We start from the raw sequence: 12,828 nt of genomic DNA, 5'->3' as shown, positions 1-12,828 counted from the left end.
TATTGTTACAAGGATCCTTGCTAAAATGGATACAAATTCGGTAGTAAAGAGATGCCTACTTAAGGCTTCTTTCACACGGCCGCTCAGTTTATTTAGTCCGCTGCGGCACTTTTGTGTCATCCGGTCCGTATGTCCGCATATCATCCCATCCGTCTATGGGAGTGCGGATGTCAGCGGGTGACACCGCTGACATCCGATTTTGCGTCCGTTCCATTTTTTAAACGGAAGAAAAAATAGGGTTCTGTTCCGTTCCAAAAAACGGAACAGAACTGAAAGGACGCAAATCGGATGTCAGCGGATGGTCATCCGCTGACATCCGCAATCCCATTGACATGCATTATGTCCGTATATCACCTGCAAACGGATGGGGTGATATACGGACATACGGAACACCCGCGTGAAAGAGGCCTTAGTCAGTTTTATCTTGGGGTGCAAGTTTGTCGTAAAACAAAATGTTTGACAACAGATTTTATCTACAATAACTACAAAAGCATTCACGCTTCATTGAACTTATTAGCCTCTTAGGGCTATATTTATTGAGTGCTCTTATATCAATTCTGAAATATGGGGTTTTGGTAGAGCAGTCCATAGCTGCACAAACGTTATGTCATGACTAATGATTAACACAAGTAAAATCAAGACAGGGAATAAAGTGACGTTAGCAGCATTGGCATCCTTCTGTCTCTTCCTAAAATATCTCCATTTGGTTTTTGTTTTTCCCTTTGGGCACTTTTTGGGAAGATAAGTTTGTTGTAAATATTTAAAGGGGTTGTAAAGGTTCAGATTTTTTTTAATAAAAACAAACAAACATGTTATACTTACCTGCTCTGTGCAAGGGTTTTGCCCAGAGCAGCCTCGAACACCTCTTCTGGGGTGCCCCGCCGGGCAACCCGTGCGGTTGCGCTCTCTATTGACACAGACAGCAGGACTCGGCCCCGTCCCCCGCTCCCGTGTCACTGGATTAGCTGGACAGCAGCGGAAGCCAATGGCTCCTGCTTCTATCAATCTAACCAATGAAGACAGAGACAGCAGCTGGAGCCACTGGGCTAGTGCACATCGCTGGAACTGGTGGGCTCAGGTAAGAAAAAAGGGGGGGGGGGGGCTCTGGGAGCAGCTTTAACAAAGAAGGTTTTTCAATTTAATACATAGAATGCAATAAGGTGTAAAACCTTGAGATTTTACAATCCCTTTGACCACTTCCCACAAACCGATGTACCTTTACGTCGGCTTTAAGAAGTGGTTGTACCGGGCTGATGCAGCTGCAGGCATCAACCTGGCACCATGCTTAAGAGCCAGCGGTCAGCTTTCTGATGATAACAACCAATGCAGCAAGTATCCCAGTGGGGCAGGAGGGGACGTGTGTGTGTGTGTTTGTCCCGTCCCACCCCCCCCCCCCCCCCCCCCCGCGCCAATCTGCACGGTTCTATCGCCCCACCGGAAGATCCGAGCAGCCAGCCGGCCCTTCCCCTGGCTGGTTAGATTCTTGAATGAAGCCAGATTCATTCATCACAACCTCACAGCTGGTTTACTCAGCTGCCAACGGCGCCAATTTAAAAAACTGACAGTATTCAATACTTTGAAGTGCAGTGGAGGTTTTTTTTAGACCCCAGTTGCCTCTATAAAGAGTACCTGTCACTGCCTATTACTGTCTCAGCAATTAAAGTGATCAGATTTTTTTTTTTTTAGTGTTAAAAATAAAAAATAAAATAGAAAAAAAAATTTTTTAAAGCTCCCCCGTGCACCAAAGAAAATGCATACGTAAGCCAGCAAACGAAAATGGTGTTCAAATCACACATGTGAGGTATCGCCATGATTGTCGTAGCGAGAGCAATAATTCAAGCAAAAGACCTCCTCTGTAACTCTAAACTGGTAACTGTTAAAAAATGTTAAAGCGTCGCCTATGGAGATTTTTAAGTACCGTAGTTTGTCGCCATTCCACGAGTGTGCGCAGTTTTAAACCGTAACATGTTAGCTATCTGTTTACTCGGCATGACATCACCTTTTACAATATACAAAAAAATTAGGCTAACTTACTGTTTCGATTTTTTTTTAAATTCAGTGAAATGTATTTTTAAAAAAAAAAATGCGTTTGAAAGACCGCTACGCAAATACCATGTGACAAAAATATTTCAACGACCACCACTTTATTCACCAGAGTCTTTGCTAAAAATATTTATATATATTGTTTGGGGATTCTAAGTCATTTTTTAGCAAAAAATGCTGATTTTAACTTGTAGACAACATGTGTCTGAAATAGGCTTGGTCCTTAAGTGGTTAATTATATATACATCTTGCAAAGTACACTATCTAAGCAGAAGTTTTATTTGCCTTTTTTTTTGTAGTACTAACCCTTTCCCATCAGGGAGCTAATTACATTTTTTATAAAACCTTTCTAATTTCATTACATACCTTATTATAGTCTCGTTGATATCTTCGCTGGGTCTCTGTACATCTAAGATCATGCAGATCGTGGCTGTACACGCTTGCAGTAATTTCAGACTAAGCAATTTCAGTACAGGAGAGGAGTCGGTACAATTGTGCAAGGTAATGCTCCAGTTCAGCTTTAAACAGTAATGTTTATTTAATGCCTGACTCCAGACAAAATGCATAGAATGTTTACCAGGCTTTAAATGTCAGATTATAAAGGCCAATGCCAGAGATGCTTTCATCTACTTTGACTTTAAAGGCTAAAATGATAGCTGCTCTGAAGAGGTCAAAAAAAGTTGGGTTAGGAAAGTGCGAGATGTCATGAAAACTTTGAATGAGATTTGGAAGTTGATACAAATACAGCATTCACACCAAAATATGGCTGTACAAGAGCTTTAAACCCTGTTATATGGCTAGCAAATTAGTGAAAGTGACCTGGCCAAGCTGGCAATCTTTTCTAATCTAAATCTGAAAGGAATCTCATGTGTCCTCTGGCTACAAAAGATCTCAAATTTGATCTCTTTGCCCAGAGAAAATAACCACCATCACAATGCAGAGGACATGTAGGAGAATTAGGCACAAGTCATGGTGCAAGTAAAATACCATTATTGCCCTTTACTGGACAGGAAGTGCAAGACAGTTTGGCCTTTGTTTGCTGTTTTACATGCCTGTTTTTTTATGTTTCATTTATTGAATATATGCAACAATTCAACAAAAATAAAGGTACTTTACAAGCCAAGCAGGAGAGCAGCTTACAAAGAAAACACAATAAGTAATATAAGAGATGGGACTGCATACTATTTCTTGTGATTGATAGCGGACTGCAGTGGGCAGATCCCATAGCTACCAGCGTGTGCACAGTCTTGATACTATGATGTTTAGCCCCACATCACTGGTTGGTAGAACATTGGTGGTCAGCTGTGCCCTAGCAGACAATGAAGCTGTGTGACTAACAGCGTACTAGCAGACAGTGTCAAATGGGGGTAGGGGTGGCACTGGAGGCATGCCCTGCTCTTTACTACTGACATGCAGTATACACAAAGTAGTCTCACTCTGAGCACTCTGGCCTGTCTCTGTACACCACCATAGAGTGGATCTTATTTAATTTCAGTTTCCTTATTTCTGAAATGGGGGTAATTTTTTTTTTTTGAGATTGTCACTGCTGTAGCTACACTTTGTGAAAGTGGCGCACATAAGAACCACCTGAATCTGTGGGACTTGTCAGAACTATTAACAAACTGTGGCAAGGCTTTTATGAATTAGGTGCACGTCTTTTTTTCTAAAATGGGTTTTGTTGAGAAAAATCTAGGTCAGACATACAGTAGACAAATGCAAAGGAGGAACTGTATAACTATTACAAGAAACGCACAGGAGTACTGTTGCGAGGAAGAAAAAGTCAACAACAGAGTACAAAAATTATAAAATGATATATCAAAAGATATGTAGGACATTCTCCATAATAGTGTCTTAAACACTTTAACAAAAGTTGCAAATGTGTAAGAGATTGTAAAAGTATATATATATATATAAAAAAAAAGGGGAGAAACAAAACTGTCAGGAACATTTAATGACACTAATGTGAGATGCATAAAAGACAAAAAAGGAATAATAACAGATTGGGCAGATGTCCCGCACCCCATATCTCCAACCTCCAGCACCACCCCCATAGCCTGCACCAGAAAAATTGACTGAAAAGGTGAGATGAACTCCAAACACAGGGTATGCCGGAATTGAAATGCCCAAACCTCCCTCCCAGCCCAACATAGAAGAACATAGTGGTCTTTTTACCCAAACTTGAACAACCAGTAGGGGGCATCCCCCTAAAAATACTTGAGTAGAAACCGTAACAAACCAAACTACAGAACAAACTAAATTCTCACATAAAGGTACAGTATGTAGGAGACATTCTGAAATTAGAGAGCACTGAACCGGTGGCACATATGATCATATATGCATGATACAGTAGGGCCAAGGTATTTAGCTGGAAATAAAAAACAAACATACAGTCAGGTCCATAAATAACAATTATAATATTTTTGGCTCTATACACCACCACAATGGATTTGAAATGAAACAAACAAGATGTGCTTTAACTGCAGGCTTTCAGCTTTAATTTGAGGCTATTTACATCCAAATTAGGTGAACGGTGTAGGAATTACAACAGTTTGTATATGTGCCTCCCACTTTTTAAGGAACCAAAAGTAATGGGACAGATTAACAATCATAAATCAAACTTTCACTTTTTAATACTTGGTTGCAAATCCTTTGCAGTCAATTACAGCCTGAAGTCTGGAACGCATAGACATCACCAGATGCTGGGTTTCATCCCTGGTGATGCTCTGCCAGGCCTCTACTGCACCTGTCTTCAGTTCCTGCTTGTTCTTGGGGCATTTTCCCTTCAGTTTTGTCTTCAGCAAGTGAAATGCATGCTCAATCGGATTCAGGTCAGGTGATTGACTTGGCCATTGCATAACATTCCACTTCTTTCCCTTAAAAAACTCTTTGGTTGCTTTCTTTCGCAGTATGCTTCGGGTCATTGTCCATCTGCACTGTGAAGTGCCGTCCAATGAGTTCTGAAGCATTTGGCTAAATATGAGCAGATAATATTGCCCAAAACACTTCATAATTCATCCTGCTGCTTTTGTCAGCAGTCACATCATCAATAAATATAAGAGAACCAGTTCCTATGGCAGCCATACATGCCCACGCCATGACACTACCACCACCATGCTTCACTGATGAGGTGGTATGCTTTGGATCATAAGCATTTCCTTTCCTTCTCCATACTCTTCTCTTCTCATCACTCTGGTACAAGTTGATCTTGGTCTCATCTGTCCATAGGATGTTGTTCCAGAACTGTGAAGGCTTTTTTAGATGTTGTTTGGCAAACTGTAATCTGGCCTTCCTGTTTTTGAGGCTCACCAATGGTTTACATCTTGTGGTGAACCCTCTGTATTCACTCTGGTGAAGTCTTCTCTTGATTGTTGACTGACACACATACACTTACCTCCTGGAGAGTGTTCTTGATCTGGCCAACTGTTGTGAAGGGTGTTTTCTTTACCAGGGAAAGAATTCGTCGGTCATCCACCACAGTTGTTTTCCGTGGTCTTCCGGGTCTTTTGGTGTTGCTGAGCTCACTGGTGCGTTCTTTCTTTTTAAGGATGCTCCAAACAGTTGATTTGGCCACACCTAATGTTTTTGCTATCTCTCTGATGGGTTTGTTTTGTTTTTTCAGCCTAATGATGGCTTGCTTCACTGATAGTGACAGCTCTTTGGATCTCATATTGAGAGTTGACAGCAACAGATTTCAAATGCAAATAGTACACTTGAAATTAACTCTGGACCTTTTATCTGCTCCTTGTAAAAGGGATAATGAGGGAATAACACACCTGGCCATGGAACAGCTGAGCAGCCAATTGTCCCATTACTTTTGGTCCCTTAAAAAGTGGGAGGCACATATACAAACTGTTGTAATTCCTACACCTTTCACCTGATTTGGATGTAAATACCCTCAAATTAAAGCTGAAAGTCTGCAGTTAAAGCACATCTTGTTTGTTTCATTTCAAATCCATTGTGGTGGTGTATTGAGCCAAAAAGATTAGAATTTTGTCAATGTCCCAATATTTATGGACCTAAATGTATAGTGATCATCAACTAGGTCTCTGTAATACAAACTCAGGCAATGTAAACACAGACATCGAGGGAGGTTATCCAGCCACATGGAGGCAACCGTAGGTGAAGTGAAGAACTGCACTTTGCCACCATTAAAGGCGCACAACTTGATTGGATAAAGCATAGTATAGGCCAAATTCTTATCATGCAGCCATTTCTTAACCGCAGCGTAGACAGCCCATTGTTTCTGTGTGACAGCAGAAAAATCTGGGGAAATGGAAATATTGTTCCGGTTATATGTCAGGGCACCTAAGGTATGAGCTGCTCATATTTGTAATCGTAATTGTTCCGTATCCCTGAAATGCAGGAGTTTCATGAGACAAGGTCTTGGTGGCGCCCCAGATGGCAACAGACGTAACGGAATGCAATGTGCCCTTTTAATAGTAAAAAGAGCAGAAAAAGTATCCGCTGGCATAGCTGATTTAAGCCAGGTCTCTGTAAAGCTTTCTGGATCCTTGCCTTTCCGACCCCTCTGAGAAACTGATTAAGTATATATTGTTGTGGCCTGGCCTGTCCTCAAGATCATTCAATTTAGCAGAATGATCAACAGCAGACTGTTGTAAGGAGGTGACTGGAGAAAAGCTTACGTGATACCAATATTCAAAAAAGGGCAGAGGTATATCCTGGGTAATTATAGGCCAGTCAGCCTGACATCAATAGTATGTAAACTTCTGGAGGGGATGATAAGGGACTATATCCAGGAGTTTGCTAAAATCAATAATATGTGTTTGCAGATGACACTAATGCGTTGTTCGGCAGCGGTCATCCTGCCCCCAATTTTTTGCATATCATGTTTGAGGAATGATGGGTCCACTTTAACTGAATCCATCTGCATAGTAAGGGCAGTTTGGCAAGTATGGATGCCTTCCATGACATGTTTATGGGTGAGTTCAATCACTGATGGTTGTGGTGAGGGAGAACCAACAGACTCCTCAGGGGATGCAGCAGCATGACCCTGAGTGTTACGATGGCCGCCCCCCTCCTACCCCATGCCTGTCTTGTGTGCATAGGGCAATCTCAACTTCCTCTTCAGTGGATGAAGGAGGGGTTGGGGTGCCTGCAAAGTGTTTCTTGATAGCGTTGGGGGTGCTTAGGTTTCAGGGCTGCAGGTTTTTATTTTAGCAGTTTCACTCACACCCATCTTCTTGTGCTTCTCTCACTGGGGGAGAGCACATGGAGCCACTGGGCTGCTGCCATCTCTGTAGCTGCTGGGAGAAGGCCAAGGAGAACGGTCCCCTGGAGGTTTAGACGTGCCTTTCCTGGTCTTCACCATATCAGCAATTGCAGCGGGCTGTCAGCAGTCAGAAAAAAAGCAGGTTATGGGCTTGCTGTGTTTCCCAGATCAATGTAATCAGAGCTGTGTCACTGGAGTACCTAGGCGCCCCTGCTCACATCCCCGCAACCGGCCACGCCCCCACAAGTCTTTCTAATGCACCCATACCACCACAAAAGTGTTTCCGCCAATATGTTGTATTGAAGTATTGGAACTTTGATGCATTAGAGAGTGTAGCCTCACAATATGCTGGAAAACAGACCGGTCCCAGTATAAGACTTTGGAATTACTGTATACTGTCTTTTGGAAGAATACTCCCAACATAGTAACTTAAGATTCTTGTGTTACCGTTGCACACATATATTACAAAGTCATATCTAATAAACACATTCACAGTTTGTTTTACTGGCTTTTATTCTGGTGCTCGATTTTGCCAAATAGCACAAGGTATTTGTAATGTTCTAATATATATATTTTATCCTGTCAATGGCTGAGTAATATTGTGAAGCCAGAGCTCCTTTGCAAAGCTTATTTCTGTACATAAAGAATAATCTGTTTATTTAAGGAATTTACATCCAGTCAATGGCCTATTCATATTCAATGACTAGCTTTTAAATGCTTCCACAGAAATACTAGCCTTATATTTGATTGTATAGAGAATTCTTCAGATATTTAGGTGCTGTGCTGCATTTTCAACATGTAATTATCCCAGGCAGAAGCCAGCACTGTAATTAGACAACTGCGTTCAATCATGCCTAATCTGGAATAATGACGTGTAGGGAACCATATATTTGCAGGAAGCACTATAATAACACATGAATGTAAACAACTTGAATATTAAACATGGGCAATACTAAAGGGAAAATGTAATCAGTGTGTAAGTAAAGGTTAGATTGTATAAACTAACAGTAAATCATGATTAAAGTTTATTTATGAAATGACCTAGTGTACAAGAAAGAGCACTTTAGCAAAAAATAGAGATTCTGGAAAAAAAACCCAATGATGGTATGGTTTTCATTATAACACTACCTTGTATGCAGAAGAAGCCTTTGTAGTTCCACCTGGCCTGTGTGGGTCTTAGTCCTTTGTTTTGATGCTGTAGGTTCTTAAGCCAGCCATAGATAGATAGATTGAAATTCGGCCAGTTCAGCAGGGACCAGCTGAATTATGATCCATCTGTGGGCAGGCTAGTTGTAAAGAAGTCATTCGACTTCAGTACAACCAGCCTGTTGAAAATGTTTACTTGATCAGTGCCATCAGTTATAGCTGGAGGTGCTGATGAGTCCTCCCGCTGTCTGAATACAATAGCTCAGCAGGAGAGATTTTCCCATCTCAAGTGTGTGGATGGAAGAATCGATTAATTTTCTTCCATTCAGTTTTCTGGTTGAACAAAAGAAATCAAATCATGTATGATCTGCTTTAAAGTAGATGTAAACCCTAACTGTATAACCATTCTTTTACTAAAGCACTGTGTATCATACACATTTGCCATGCATTTTTGTTAGGAAATATTTTCACCATTTTTTCATCCTGTTTTACTTTCCTTAGTGCTACTGATCTCCTCCAGCCCCTTTTGGACACTTCCTCTGATTGGCAACAGTTTCTATGTCATTTCTTGGAGCCAGTTTTCTGTTGGTGACAGCAGTGGACCATGCTAAGGCATTGTGTTTCAACACAGCTTATTATGTTGGAAATTGTATGAGATTTTAGTGATTTGGTTCACATCTACTGTAAAACCCCGTACACACGTACCGATCGTCGGCCGTCTTTTGTCTGAGGGCTGTCTTGTCTGTTGAAAACTGCAAAAGACTGCACACGAATTTTGTCGGCCAACAACAGCCGACTGCAGAAGTGATGTCATGTGATGGTTAACTTTCCTGGTCTTTTTTCTTTTCTGAGCATGCCCAGTCTTGCAAATCTGCTGTCTGTCGGCCGAATTCTGTACTGACTGGCGAACAATCAGCCGTTCTGGTGTCGGCATACAAAAATTTTAATGCTTGCATGACAGATTCTGTTCGGCCGAAAGTGCGCTGTCGGCTGTCGGAAGCATCATACTAACAAGCCGAAAATCGGCCGAACAGTTTCGGCCGACAATCGGTACGTGTGTACGGGCCTTTAGCTGTAGAATCTGCTCGCCACTAATCTCTAGCCTGCTGAGGAAGATGGTCTGTGCGTCTTAGTCCCCTTTCAGATGAGTCTTCCAATCAGGTCCACCTGTCAGTTTTTTTAGGCAGACCTGATCGTAAGGTCTATTCATCCCTATGAACAGGGGGGTACTACCTCCAGGTCCAATCAGGCCCACTAAAACAAAACTGGGAAAAGACTTTGAATCTGAGGTAGCCAGGTGTAAACGGACGGGAGAGTTTACTCCCCACTGCCAGAACTGCAGAAACTGAGTGGACATGAATGCAAATTTTTGTATACATCATAATGGGGAAGTCCCACCACTGGTGTTTCGATGAAATGTAGGCAGATGTGCCTAGGGTGGTTTGTTACCATATATATATATATCTACAGCAAAATAACTAAATCCAAAGGTTTTTTATACATTTGCATTGGGTATGCCGAACTGTTGTATTTTTTTTTTAGCCTTTTTCCCCTTTCTGTTTTCACCTGGTGATCTAGCCAGTAACCTACCTCCCCTCCTATATTAGGGTCTCCACTCTGGATGAAGGAGCACAGGGGCACCTTTGGACAGCAGCATTGTCAGTCTGGGAGGAGGGGAGTGTTAGATGTACTAGCAGATTTAGATATACTAACAAATTAAAGCCAAACTCCAACTCACACTGCAGTTACACAAGCAGTCACAGCAACAGTTTTCTTTTTGTTTTTTGAATAAACATTTTATGTGAATAAATAAAAGCGGATCATTGTAAGCATCCCTGTCAGTGGTAAATGGTTTGTCTCAACATTGTAACTGCTACATTTGCTGGAGAGTTTGTTCTGTTTAAAAACAGACCTACTGGCTGAATCACCAGTTGAAAAAAAGGAAGAAAGCCTAGAAAAAAAAAACAAATGCAGCCACTGCATCTTAGAATAGATAAGCTGCAATATAATGTTTACTTTTGGGTTTAATACTGCTTTCACTTTGGCATGTGTCTTTACCATGACTTGCGGTTATCACATGTGAAGACAGGTTTCCTTCCCAGTAACTATATGAAGTCTAGCTACACTTGAATAGATTTCTTCATCCACACTAAACAGTGTGGATTGAGGAATCTCCACTGCTGACTGTTGTGACTGTATTTGATAGGATCCAATCACTGTTCCGGTGACCGTTTTCCACCTGGCTCTAATTTTTTTAATCAGATGTTTGTCAAGCCAATCAGTGCTGACTGGGTCACCCATGGCTCACATTTTAGATAATTCCTACTGAATGCCAAACTTAACTTTCAGATCACTGAGTATTGGGTTTTTGCTATCGTATATTATCTCCCTTAACAGACTCATTTCTTACAGCTGTCTTGGCAGGGAGTCAGCAAAACTTTGTAACTTTCTGTCACAGCAAAATTCCACAGAGAAACTGTTCTTCAGCTATATGTCAGCAGAAAAATAAATACCAACAATTAGCAAATCATTAACTGGAGGATATGATTAATAACGTGCAGTTTTTAAACCGTTATTAGAAAAAAAAATGTGCTTTCACTGAAAGTGTGAGTTAGCATAGTCTTGGGTGAGATGTACATTAGGGTCCTGGGTAACATCTGTTCAGGTGACATCTGTAGACTACAAGACAGCTGTTGTGATAAATGATGGTTTCTTCATGTACTGCAAAGAGGCCCTATCCTATTTTAGTGAGTTTAGAGTTAATATGAAAGGTAAATGAGCAGATCTGTAGTGTTTACATGCTGCCAGCCAAATGAGATCTCATTAAGGCTTCTGAGAAACAAGTAAATTATGGCTCCTTAATATATACCACCAACGTTTGTATACATCGTGAATGGATCTCAAGCAAGAAAAAAAGTTTTGGATAGAATAGGGAAGGGTTTATATGTTTTTTTTTTCCTGTGAATGAGAATCTCATTCCTTTCCTATTGTGTCACTGGAATAAGACATAACAATCTTTTGAAAAGATTAGTAGAATTGTAAATGGTTAATTATAACCCAAATGAAAACTGGGGAATATAGTACCATGCACAAGATGGAGGCAGATGTGAAACAATGCTGTAAACTAAGATTTTTTTCAGAAATAGGAGTGTTGTTAGCTTATTTTTTTTTTTTTGTATCAATTAACAAAATAGAAAGTAAGTGAACAGAAGAGAAATCCAAACGAAATCAATATATGGCGTGACCACCCCTTGCCTTCAAATCTGTATCAATTCTTCGAGGTACATGCAGTGCTTGTGCACATAGTTTTGAAGGAACTTGGCAGGTAGGTTGTTCCAAACATCTTAGAGAACTAATCACCGATCTGCTGAGGATGTAGGCTGCCTCAAATCCAGACAGACTCGAGTTGAGATCAGGGCTCTGTGTGGGCAAAACTGATACCTCCAGGCAGAGGCTTAACTGGAACACCATTTACTATGCCGCAGCTATGAATGAATAAAAAAAAAAAAAAAACAGTCCATGATCGGTACCGATCATGGACTCTACTGATTTGGACAAGAAAGGGCCTGCAAATTAAAGATTTACTGACTCCTTTCCTGCTCTCCATCCTGAGAGATCCACTCACAGCTGGCAGGAGGTGGAAACTCAGCAGCGATGTGGGGGTCCAGGGAAGCACATAGGGCCCGGAGCAGCAGGACAGGGATAGGGAGGTGGCAGGAGCGGCATGTGGAGGAACTGATGCCCTCCATTTCCCTCCTGCAGCTACATAGAGAGATCAGTTCCTCTACATGCCGCCGTTGTCCTATCCAAGTGTACAAGGGAGCCACCGGGCTCTCTGGAGCATGGGGCCAGGTCGCAGTTGAGACCCCTGTATGTACGCCCCTGCTTGCAGGACACCTTGTTCTTTTTTACGTTGAAGATAGTTCTTAATGAAATTGGCTGTACAAACTCCATTTGTAGAAATGTAGCCCCAATCATGCAAGGAACTTCCACCATGCTTCACTGTTGCCTGTAGACACTCATTATTGTACCTCTCTACGGACCTTCTACAGCAAACGACCTTTTGCTACAGCTAAATATTTCAAATTCTGACATTTGTCTGTACCCTAGTTTCTGTTTTTATGCATAGTTAATTCACTTAGCCTTGTTTCCGTGAAATATACACGAAAATATAGGAAATTGGGTGCAGAAAAAATGACAGCAGGTGCTCTGGACTGATGAGTCAACATGTACCTGCTAGGTCTGCTCGACTACCTACATCTAGTTTCATATTTTAGGACCTTTCTAAGGATACATTGTATGCTTCCCTTCTTTGATCCAATGACACCTCGGTCTTGTAACAGATAGCATATTTTGTGCATTCTTTTACTTTTATGTGGGCCATCTACACCAGAAATATCACAGAAAAC

At 41.3% G+C, this 12,828-nt stretch overlaps 1 protein-coding gene across 1 annotated transcript in view; it reads left to right on the top strand.

Annotated features, from left to right (window-relative positions):
- SMS (spermine synthase) overlaps positions 1 to 12,828 on the top strand; it is a 324,565-nt gene that overhangs the window by 244,980 nt on the left and 66,757 nt on the right. The window lies entirely within an intron of this gene.

Source organism: Pelophylax lessonae, assembly GCF_965119305.1.
Source record: "Pelophylax lessonae genome assembly, chromosome: 2".
In the NCBI taxonomy this organism is placed as follows: domain Eukaryota; kingdom Metazoa; phylum Chordata; class Amphibia; order Anura; family Ranidae; genus Pelophylax; species Pelophylax lessonae.
The sequence above is the reverse complement of the archived record's forward strand: the minus strand, read 5'-3'. Positions and strand labels throughout refer to the sequence as shown.